The sequence below is a fragment of the Panthera pardus genome, unplaced genomic scaffold (assembly GCF_024362965.1).
Source record: "Panthera pardus isolate Hobbes unplaced genomic scaffold, ASM2436296v1 HiC_scaffold_25, whole genome shotgun sequence".
In the NCBI taxonomy this organism is placed as follows: domain Eukaryota; kingdom Metazoa; phylum Chordata; class Mammalia; order Carnivora; family Felidae; genus Panthera; species Panthera pardus.
In genome coordinates this window covers 75,636,217-75,648,312 of record NW_026526821.1, presented here as the reverse complement: position 1 = coordinate 75,648,312, position 12,096 = coordinate 75,636,217, and the positions used below count along the sequence as shown (strand labels likewise).

General features: G+C 40.8%; 1 pseudogene; it reads right to left on the bottom strand.

Annotated features, from left to right (window-relative positions):
• Positions 1–3,778: 3,778 nt before the first annotated feature.
• LOC109271050 (lethal(2) giant larvae protein homolog 1-like) lies at positions 3,779–11,724 on the bottom strand (annotated as a pseudogene).
• Between the last annotated feature and the right edge of the window lie 372 nt (positions 11,725–12,096).

The following is a 12,096-nucleotide window of genomic DNA, read 5'->3' as shown; positions in this document are numbered from 1 at the left end:
TAAGGCTTATTTACTAATGACTAAGAATATTTGAAAAATGCTTTCTTTTTTTGGACTGCTTCAATAAGTAGCTTAATATTCAAATGTTGTAAAACGTACTTCTTTTTGCTCTAGTTGAAAATTTCAGCTATTTTAAAGAAGTCAGGCATTAAAATCTTTATTAGCTTTTAATTTATACCATGGAGGAAAATGATGTCATTTCCTTGCATTGAATTTTCTTATCCAGATAGGTGCCGTATATCAATCACTGACCATTTGTGTGCACTACAGAACACAACAGAGGGAACCAAAATTTGCTGAGACCCAGATCTTGAACTGACAGGTTTATGATCAACCATGTACACGACTTACACAATATGGACAAAAGAAGTTAAGTGCTATGTTACTTGTCTAAAAAGCCATGGAAACACAGAGGATGAGGGGACTAATTAAACTTCTAGGGGCACAAAAATCTTTGCAGGATTCAGTACTCAGGATATTGCCCAGCACAGAGTAGACATTCAATAGACATCTGTTTAATAAATGATCTATAAATATATTAATATCTCTAAACTTTATGGTTTAAAACAACTGTTGTTTTATTTCTCATGGGTTCTACGGGTGGGAATGTAGAAGGGGTTTGGCTGGGTAGTTGTGGCCCAGGGTCCCTCTTGGGGTTTGCAGTCATACAGTGACCAGAGCTAGAAAAGTGAGTTTCCAGCAGCTGGGGGCTCCTAGACATCTCTCTCTCTTGTGTTCTCACGACCTCCACACAGTCTCCTTTTGGTGGGTTTGGGCTCCTTCACAGCATAGTAGCCTCTGTGCAGCTGGGCTTTGTACAAGCTTTTAAGAACAAGTATTTTAGTTAACAAAGCAGAAGCTTCACGGCCTTTAGCAACCTAGCCATATCCGCCACAGTCTGTTAGCCAAAACAGTCCAAAGCCAGTCCATTTTTAAGAGAGGGTACACAGATCTCATCTCTTGTTGGGAGTAGTGTCAAAGTTACATTTAAGATAAGCATGCAGGAGGGAGGTATTGTGGCTACCTATGAAAAATAAAAGCCCTGTAGTGAATTCAATGTAAGATTTTAAGATATGTAATGTAATGTTTTTATGTAAGATTCCTTTCTGCCTTTGTTTTTGTAAGGAACATGTCATGAAATAAGAAAAAAAATTTAGAAGTGTGTTTGGAATCAGAAGTCAGTATAGATTATTTATGAATCCAATTTCTACTCAGTTTTATATAGTGTTTCTTCTGAATTTATATCCTTTAATGTGTAAAGCCCTCATTTAGGCTATGTCTATAAGATTATGTGCAAAACATCGGCAAATGAAACAACCTGTCTAATTAAGTCACTATCACGACCAAAAATTAATCTATGAAATCAACTGTTTGGCATCATAGAACAACAACAACAAAGCAAACAAACTGAAACAAAGAAAAACAAACACACACACACACACACACACACACACACACACACACACACACACACACGCACACACACACACACACAAGCAATCCCTGAAAGCAAACCAAGATAAAACTTACCACATGTATAATTTACTTTTCACTTGTCAACAAGTTGCTTTGATATGGCATAGAAGACAAAGTCTTATTTAAAAAGAATACATCTCAGATTTGATTAGCAAAGTGTTGCATGAGGGTTACAACTAAAAGGGTTTTGTTTTAGTTCACATGCAAAGAATTTCTTGATTCCAAGAGCTTTGTGACATACAAGAAATATTTCAGGCCAATACAATACCACTTGGTGCACCAGAGTGGCATAATTCACCTCTTTCACTTGTATGTACCTATCCCAACAGAGAGTAGAAGCACTGAGAGCTAGTAGTATAAACAGTAATACCTCTAGTGACTGAAAGCATGGTGGTAATTTCTTTTGATCATGTGACCATGAAAGCCATTTAGTGGAAAATGTGAACTAACAGATGTTTCAGTAATGTCCTCTGATTTCTGGAACTTACACCTCACAAAGGGAGACGTCAAGCACTGTATGTATAGTATTATTTTTTAAATTAGGAAGATAGGAGAGTATGTTTTCAAAGTAGACTCCATGATGCTCTTTGGATTACAAAAAAATTTGACTACTTAAAAAAATACTTTTAATATTTTTCTTTTAAAAATTAAGTAGCACACTTAAAACTTAAAAGTTTTTATATATTAGGATTTTATTAGAGTTCTAGGATAAGGAAGCAGTCTGAAAAGAAAATATTTTGCCCCAAGTTTATCCTTATTATGATAAATATGGGAAAAGAAGCCTATTAAGGGAAATATTCTGAAAATAGCATCTGAACGTAGACACAGCTGATACAGAAAACACAAATTTTTATTCAAGTCATTATTAAAATATTTAAACATGAACTAGTGTTTAAGGTATAATATTGCTAGTGGAATCTGAAGGTTGTTTGTTGCTGAGAAATTGGGTGCTCATTTTATTTTCGAGAGGTTTTTTTGTTGTTATAAATATCTCACAGCATCACGAGAAATAATAGCTCAGCATCTATCTCTTCAGCTGCAAATACCTTTTCAGTTCATTCATCTCCTTCATGTGTTCTGAGCTGCTAGATTCAGACCTGGGGAAAAATATTTTTCTCTTTTTCTGCAGTATTTCTTGCTTTGTTTTAGTTACCTCAATAACTCTTTCCCTTTGTTCTCTTTGGAAGGCACAGCCATTAAAGAAGTTCATGACTTATATTTTCTGTCTGAGGCCCAGAAAAGTTTCTCAGCATTTTCTCAAAGGCACATGGGTAACCTTATCACTTATGAAATTCAGGCACAAACTCCATAATGTTTTAGCTAAAAATAAGTATCTGATTCCTTTCCCATGGCTGCGACAACATTCTGGGTAACAATGCTGGGTACAGAGAATCACAGAAAGTAGAAAGTCATAATTAAAATATGTATTTGTTCTGTTTCATTCTACTGGTACTCTCTTGCTTTCTTTTCCCCTTTAAGAGTCATTACATGCTTTCATTTTTCTAACCCAATTTTTTTAATATTTATTTTTGAGAGAGAGAGACAGAGAAACAAACAGCATGAGTGGGGGAGGGGCAGAGAGAGGGAGACGCAGACTCCAGAGCAGGCTCCAGGCTCTGAGCTGTCAGCACAGAGCCTGACACAGGGCTCAAACTCACAAACCACGAGGTCATGACCTGAGCTGAAGCCGATGCTTTACCAATTCAACCACCCAGGCGCCCCTATGCTTTCATTTTCAATGTCAAAAAAGCTGTATTTTTAACATTAAAACTCTAATTTTAACAAAATAAGAGGAAAAAAAAAAACCCAAAGTACAATCTACAGGGAAACCCATCTTGGTGCACCGCCCCCACCCCCTACGGGGTTCTGGACCTGCATGCCCTGCGGCACTCCCAGTCACATATATGTACACACACGGGTGCATTCATGCACAGGCTGTGTGTGGGAGGGAGCTGGCTCAGGAGCAAGCATCAAAATAGTTTTAGAAATGACTGTCCTGCCTAGCACAGGCATTAGAGAAATATTCTTTGCAAAGGGAGGTGGGAAGAAGCATGTGTAGAGTAGGAGGTGGCATGGGCTGCCAGCCCCAGCTTTCCTCTCCCCGTGGCACCGGGCCTCCAGGGTACTCACTGCCTGTAAAAGGGGTCAGTCTGAATCTGCCCCAGAGGCTTTGGGCAGTCCTGAGTCCACACCCTGAAGTCAGGGTGGGCAGGTCCCACGGGAGCCCACAGACTAGCAGGTGTAGGTCCATGTGAAGGGCTAGGCAGGAGCCAGGGATGCTGGATCCCAGCTTCCAGCAGTCTCATGGTGGGCCGGTGGTTCTGATCTTCCTCATTCGATCAAGGTGGTTCAGGCTTGAGCCTTGTCTTAACACTAGGTTCCTCAGATTCTTTTCAGATTCCTCTGAGGAGCCCAGAACATTTTTCATGTCTTTTCATCTCCTGTTGTGTCCAGTGTGGCGTAGGCACAGTGTGGTGGCAGAGTTCATGGACATGCACAAGAGTATGGCCTCTTGATGTTTCTGGGGTGTCAGCTCCCTCCCTGCAGAGGGAGGACAGTTCCAGGACTCCCATCACAGCTTCATGGGGCCAGCATGATGCTCAGGGTCCCTTTAGCCTGGCTCAGCTTGGGTGAGTCTGGGAACCTGTAGCTGGCATGGGCTGCATTGGGCCGCTTGCTAATGTCCAGAGAGCTGAGCAGCTCTGGGATGTTCTGAGCACTTAAGGAAAAGCTTTCAAATTCCAACTGGGAACATCAGGTAAAAGCCCTGACTCTTGCATGTGAACACACAGGAGGAGATGACACTTATGTTCTTCCGGATGCAGGAATAGTGGTTCTGGGGTCACAGGCCATGCATAGAGAAGAACTAGATTCCACTTAGGTTGGTGAGGCAGGCCAGGCAGGTCTTAGCACAGTCCTTACAGGCCACACTGGCAAACAAAGCCAGTGCCATTTTGTGCAGGAGACAGCCTTGTCATCAGTTTGAACTTGATCTTGGCACTCACCGTCGGCATTGTGAACACCCTGAACTGCTCCGCACGTGCAGTGTGTGGGGCATGATCCCCCTTCAAGTCAGGTGCCTGCGCGGAATCCCGCTAGGCCACTCAGGGCGCCGGCTGTGCGCGATCGATCGCGCATGTCAGGCACAGTGAAGCCACCACCAGCGTGTGCGTTAGTTGCACCTCCTTCCCTCCTCCTCCCACCTCTCCGGCGGTCCTCGCAGCGCGCACCCGCATTGCGCAGGTAAACATGGAGCCGGAAATCTGTGCCAAGCGGTGGTCGGTGGTGCGCTGCATATCCAAGGAACGTGTCAGCCAAGTAGAGGCAGGCATGGTGCCGGAGAGGGAGTGGTCAGCCAGCAGGGCTTGATGGGGACTGCAGCGGCGTCATCACCAAGTCCCGGGGGCAGGCCTGTTCTGCGTGTGGGCCTCCTGCAACTTGCTGTTAGCAGTAGCTGCCGTTTCTCGCCTGAGACGCAGCTCTTTTGAATTCATGGATGCGCAGGAAAGACTGGCGCTATTTCGCTTGGAGCACAGCCCCTTCATGGCCTGGAGCTTTTTTGGGGTGAAGGGTACGCGTGGCCAGCACAGGGCTCTTGCACTGGAGGTTGAAGAGACCATAGCCATGACTGGTGCCAAAGGCTACATGGCTCCCAGGTGGAGCATGACGGACGTGACGGCAGCTGGAGGCAGGCACTGAACCAACACTTGGGACCAGAAACGGGAGGGTGAGAGCTCAGCCCCTCGTAGCCCTTCCATGTGAAGCCCTGGCGGTCTCAGAGGAGGTCCATGCTGGCCATGCTGACCACCTGTTCCAACGGCACATCGTTAGTTCCAGCATCAGCACCTAGCCTGCAGTGCCCACCACCACCATCTGGGCCGTGTTCTTTTAGGGTGCCACTTTTTCCGCGCCCAGCCTGGGATAGTGACTGTGGATGTCTAAGAAGCCCATCTTGCAGAATGGTGGCCCGTCGTCTTGTGAAGCCTGTTGGTGTGTATGCTGGGCCAATGGGCCACACTGTTGGCATGCTTGCGATCTGCCTGGAAGAGGCCAGTTGTGCTTAGCTTGCAGAGCAGCCACAGCACCACGGCTGGAGACATCCCAGAACACATTGCCGTCCTCACTGCAGGTCGGCAGCAGACCTCACCGTGATGGCTCCTGGGCCAGGTTTTGACCCCTGGTGATGGGGCCAGCTGAACGGTGCTGGAGGCTGGCTGCGGGCGTGGCAGCCCACCAGAGCTCAGGATGCAGGCCCACAGTTTGGTGGGGACGTTGGTGACATGGGCCAAGCAGGTAACAGCCAACGGGTAATCTCTGTCTTAATGCTGAGTGCTTACAGGAGGATAATTTTTCTAGATTTTAACTATACCATTTCTCAATACATGATTAAGTTGCCACAGTTGGCCATTAGTCTTTATTTGAAAGAGAAGCCAGGTACAAGAAAGGTGGAGTAATCAGAGTATTCAAGATGGAATCTACCTGAACTATTTGTACTATGAGACATGGCTTAGTTCATAACCAACTATATTTTATATCTACCAATTTCTAAGTCATTTTCTCATTAAAATAATGGTTTGACCAGGTGTACCTTAAAATGCCTTCAATCACTTCTGTGTTAATTTGAGAGTAGAGTTTTGGAAACCAGTGAGATTTAATTTTCAAATCCCATTCAGTTAAGCCAGGGAGAGAAAAAAGGAGGGCAAATTGGAGTTTTTGGTTTTGCTTTTACATCTTACAATACAGTTAGGGCTTTTATGACTGAAGGGAAGTCATAACTACAGAAGAAAATTATGACAATTCCAACATTTAGTACATTAAAAGGTTTTAAGTACATTAGCAAAGTCTCCTCAGTAAATTTGGAAAGAATGGGGGGAGAAATGTTGCTATTTGTGTTTTATACCAATGTCAGCATATTAAATTAGTAAAGAATATATAAATATTAATATTATATATTGGGGAGCCCTGAGAATATTATATATATATATTAAATGCAAAAATACACACACACACGCACACAGTACAAACACAGAATGAGAATAGCTTAGCATTCCCAGTTTTTAAACTTTCTCTTCATCATCAATGGTTCCCTTTAAGGAAGTTTTTCAGGTAAGCATCCTAGAATGTTCTGTTTCCCACCTCATTTATCATTAAGTGATCATGTTTTATTTTTTGTCTCAACTGTGTAATGTTAAGGGGTTGATGGTCTAGTATATACACAAACTGACGAGAAGAGCTAGAGAAGATACCAGGAGGCTCATGATGAAACCTTTCTTAATGACATTTCCCTTATGAACACAGCTTGTCTGCAAGCTGTTACAGAATCGAGAGTGTATCACCAAATGGAAGTTTGAAATTGACCCCCCCACACACACACGCGTGCGTTCGCGCGCACACACACACACACACACACATACATCACAGGTGCAAAAATTCTGCATAGAGTTGACATTTGTCGTCTACTTTGGTTCCTAGACTGTCACTAACCTCACCAATGAGCAAACATAAGTACATCTGCTTTCTAAGAAAGTTCCCAATGAATTACAAATACTACACTATAATTTCCAAGTTAGTGTGATAATTCATAAACATTAGCATTGCTCCCAAACTATGCTGAGTAGGCAAAATAAATCATGAGTCACAAAATATTTGCTCCAAAGCCAAGCCCATCGTTCACATGAACAATTTTCAGAAATGATGCAGACAGACTTATGAACAACACTTGCTTATTTTTAGAACTTTTCCTGCCATTTGAGACTATTCTTCAGCTTTAGGTTAAAGTCCTACAGTGAACTGAACACAAAGCTTAGAGATCAACAAATGTAAATTAAGATAAATGATTATATTTCCAGTTAATATGTTGGAAGAGCATACTGAAGGAAATTTTACATTACTTAATTTTCTGAGCTCCAATTTTTGTTTTCTCATATATCCCAATACAGACACAGACACAAGTACACCCACTAGTACACACATGTCTTGACTTCTCTAAAAATGGGTTGACATTCTGGATTCAGTGATTTTCGGTGGTATAACCCAAACTTTCTCAATTAGGAATTTTAAGTGTATCTTCTAGGATCTCCGTTCATTCCTGTCAGATTTCCTTCTGTATAGGCATAGGTTTCCTCTGATAGTCAGGATCACCGTTAACATATTTGCGATCAGGTAGATGTCAACATGTTTTAACTTTTATTTTTTAACAGCAAAACAGCCCAGATTTTCTTTGTAATTTATTTTTGGTATCAGTATCATTCCATTTTCTCCATGCTGCCCTTTTGAAGTACATTTAAATCTTCCTTAAAATATAGTGAGCACTCTTCTAGAGAATGCCTGACTTTATTTTAGTTCCTTTGATTTGCAATGCATAGCTTTAGCAATACATCTCAACATATTATTTGTTTTCATCACTGAAGCTCTTTGTTGCAAAGAGTTCTCAGAAGTTTGCTTTTTAGGACAACTTCCTAGACTATAAGGTTTCTACTTAGAACTCCTTGCCTTCTGACTGGTGTAATTTACATGCAATTTAAATATTCTTGATTTTATTACATTAGGGAATGGCCTGACATGATTCTAGGTTTTCAAACTTCTGTATACTTAATGCATTAAGGGGAAAAAAATGCAAATTCAAACTAGAGGCTCAGGACCAAATAGGGAGCAGGGCATTGGCAGAATCTTGTGTGGTGTTAGCAGTGGTAGTTGGGGCATGGGGTTAGGCAGTGTTGCCAAAGGACATCTCATATCAAAAAGCAAGTCCGCTGATAATTTTACAGTGACTATTGCATGGATGCTGCTCTAAATGCTTCTTTATTCTTTCCCAATTAAGTTCGTATCCAGTCCAGCGGAAGAATAGATGTTGATTTTCTTGGGGAGCCCTGAGAATGCCAGAACAGATGCCAGGTGGTAGTGGAGTTTAGATTCCACTTCTGTAAGGATGACATAACTTGGTTACTTCCTTGCAAGTGATCCATTAGGTAACATGTCTTATAAATCTCTCATCAGCAGGGATAGTTTTAAAGAAAACAATGGTAGGAGTAAATGTGACGCCCTCGCTGACAGGTGTTTTGACCACAAAACCACTTCTTAATTCTCCAGATGATGTATTTCTATGTGTGTGTGTTGTACCAGTATTCAGTTCTGTGCTCTGTGCTAATTTAGTGTAATACACAATCTTGGAAATGATTTCTTTCCTTCCAAGATCCGAGGCATTACTGTGAATAATTAAAAAAGCAGGGCTCTGCCTTATTGGTAGCATCTTTCCAACTTGAAAGAATCCCATTTGTTGGCACTGTTGTGGTCATGCCTGACCTTTCACCCAGTTTGAGGGCTTGTTTGCCAGCGTCTGCCTAGTATGGATCTACACTCTAAGCACCCGCTTTCCTCGTTGAAATGTTTCCTGACAATGTAAATGTAATATTAAATGTGCATGCGGTTCCTCACCATGTTCCTCCTTTGTGCCAATTATGTATCTTGATTTAGTCTTTTGTGTCTATTTTTTCCTAACTTACACAGACTTTTTTCTCTAGCAAAACTGAATATGTACAGCAACAGCTAGTGTCCTGCCCCAAATGTTCTCTCCCCTGTCTATCAAGGTGTGAGTTTAGTGCTAGACTTTTCCTTTTGTATCCTGCTTAGAAATTCTGTGACATTCATTGTTTGTATTATTTCCAGAAAGTGCCCAATAAATATCTGAAGAATTGAAATATGTTTTCTCCCATTAAAATATAAGCCCCCTGGGGACAGGAATGGTGCCTTGGTGTAATTTGCAATGTACATAAGGTATTAGACATTTTTAAAACATATTTTTTGATTCACAGATTGTTTGATAAATTTGATAACTTCTTCCTGAGTTTTCTTTTTTTTTTAAAGAAAGGTCAGATTTTTGATTTGTCCAAATCTTGCAGTTCTTCTGTTTCAGATAGTAGTTCCTCAAAGGAACTCAGCTGTTTCCCTACTAGGTCACTCTTCAGTTTCTGGTTCCTATTGGCTTTGCTGTGTATATCTTGTAGGGGAAAAAAAGGCATTTGTCCAGCCTGCTGCTTTGTAGAAAGAACTGAAAGGGCAATAATGTGGCATTTGTTAGATTTTAAAAAATGGAAGGAAGGGGAGGCTTTTAATTGTATGGGAAATTTAATTAGATTTAGACTAATTAAATTCATTTTTTATATTAACATGTTCACAAATATTATTGCATCTCGTTAGATTTCATTCTTCTAGCCTTACTGAACAATATTCAGTAGTAGTTTCAGATTACAATAAGTTCATTATGAAGATAAGGTGGAATTAGTGTAGGAAGCTCAGCTGGTTGAAGGGGTCTGTACTTTAATTACTGCACAGGGCGTGCATATTAATTACAACACAAGTGATATTTACTGTACCTCAGGAACATATGACAGGGTAGAGATACTGACAGCACCAGCTAATAAACTCAGTATGATAATGAGGAGAAAAGACCATAAAAATAGAAGGAAATAAAATTATTCATAAAGTATATTGATCCCAAAGTAAAGACATTAAGCTCTGATGAAGGGCAACAAAAGGGAAGCTCCTCACTTTATCAAACAAATAACCAAAGTAGAGAAATGTTAGCAGGGAGACAGATTGTGATTATACTGGTCACATGATCACACTCCAGAGAGTACACGGGAGCCATAACATGGGAGATTTTTAATAAATCAGCAGAAAGCCATACTGTCACCTGCAGGAACCGAGGTCGCGGTGGCTAAGGACAGCCCCGTAGAGAAGTCAAACATGCTGTGGTGTAAACTGGAAGGAACCACACGCATACAAAATCTGGTTCGGGAGCCACTGTCCCCTCTGGAAAAACGAGGGCACACCTAAGAATACTGCAGGAATTACTCTCAATGGCAACTCCGGGGGCCATCACCCACTTTTCCCTGTTATTAGAAATCACCAGCTCTGATTCCGAGATGACAAAAGGGAACAGTTGGGGGTTGGTTAGATAATTTTTCTCAGAAAATGCTCAGTTATGGTGTGATCCTTTCTAAATCTACACAACTCAAAGGAAAGTTTACAAATTTTGGCTTCAAGTGATTAAATACGAGATTTGTTTTGTTTTGATTTTACATGGGCCTTGCAAAGAAATGGTCGTTTTTTAAAAAACAATTATTTGATCAACTTCTAACAGTTACAAACAAGCTCATTTTCGGGGGAAAAAAACCCTGGCTAAAGTGCTAATTCTTAATTTACATCAAATAATTACTGTAGTCAGGTGTTTGCTAAGTATTTGTTATTTTTAAGCTTATTACCCAAAATCTGCCACAAATTGTGCTCAGAGTTGAGTTATTATCGATAGAAAGTACATCAGTTAGCTGTTTATTTTAAAACATAGAATAATGATGTTGACCAAACTCTTACAATCGCTTTAAGTTAATTTTAGGAGGAAAACATGTTGTGGGTGTATATACGAATAGCGATTTTAATATATAGTGCAAATATGTGATGTATATATGTACAAATGAACTTTAATCTGTATATAATATCATATGTATTTCTGGTTAAAGTACCTAAAAAATAATAGTAAATCTAGATAGTGCATAATCTGGCCCTGTATTTTGGTAACAGTTAGAGGTGTCTGGAAACAAAAAACAAAAGGAAAGATTATTCGTTTTGGTTGAAATCTATAAAATCATGAATTGAAAGGGTCAGATGTCAAATTACAGAATGACATTATGGCAAATCTCACTTTGCAACTTGGGCAAGACAAATAATATGTATAACCAACTCACTCTGAACTGAATTATTTTAATGTACGCATCCTGGAGCCGAAGTGAAGACAGCCCTGGACTCCATCATGAAATGGGGGTGCCATGCCTGGTTTGCTGTGCCTCCCTCTGCCCTTCTCAGTGCCTTACTCTATGTATCCCAGTATTCCAATGTTTTCATGCTAGCCTTTCTTTCTTCTGGTAGAGGGGTTGTTTCATTCATATTAAGGTGAAATATTTCCAGGGAATATTTTTAAGAGAACAGTGTTTCATGAAAGCTTATGTTGTAACTTGACCATTAACGAAGTACTTCTGTATGAGCAGGGGATCTATCTGAAATTACTCAAGTGTATCAAATTGTTATGAACACAACCCATATGAAAGGCCAGGCATAATCAGAATGTGGGAAAAAGTGGTAATTCAAGTTTTATAATCGGTACTGTTGTGAACTGGGTTATTTGCATCAATACCTGTGTGATATTACAATGTTAAGACTCAAGGCTGTAGGATTGTATAGTACCAGGAACATGGTGGGTAGATGTTAGATGAATATTTACTGAATGAATGAATAAACAAATGATTCATTTACTGAATGAATGATTGATTGAAGGAGTCCTCCTCAGGTGGTGTTTCCTTAATTCTTGAAAGGTACTGGTGGTGTTTCTGTTGTATCTGGTGAACTGGCTACTCTCTGTAACTCTGGCATTTTCCTTTTTGTACTGGCAGTCCCTAACCACGGTATCTCTCTCACCACCTGAAATGTAAGTGCTGGCCGGAGTGGATGACCACTGTCAAGTGGGTGGGCTCTTGCTCTGTGTTTGGAAGCAGAGGGTATAGGTGATAATGGGAGATTGATGCACTTGTGTTGAAATCTGGAGCATGAAGTCATCTGTAGCTTACC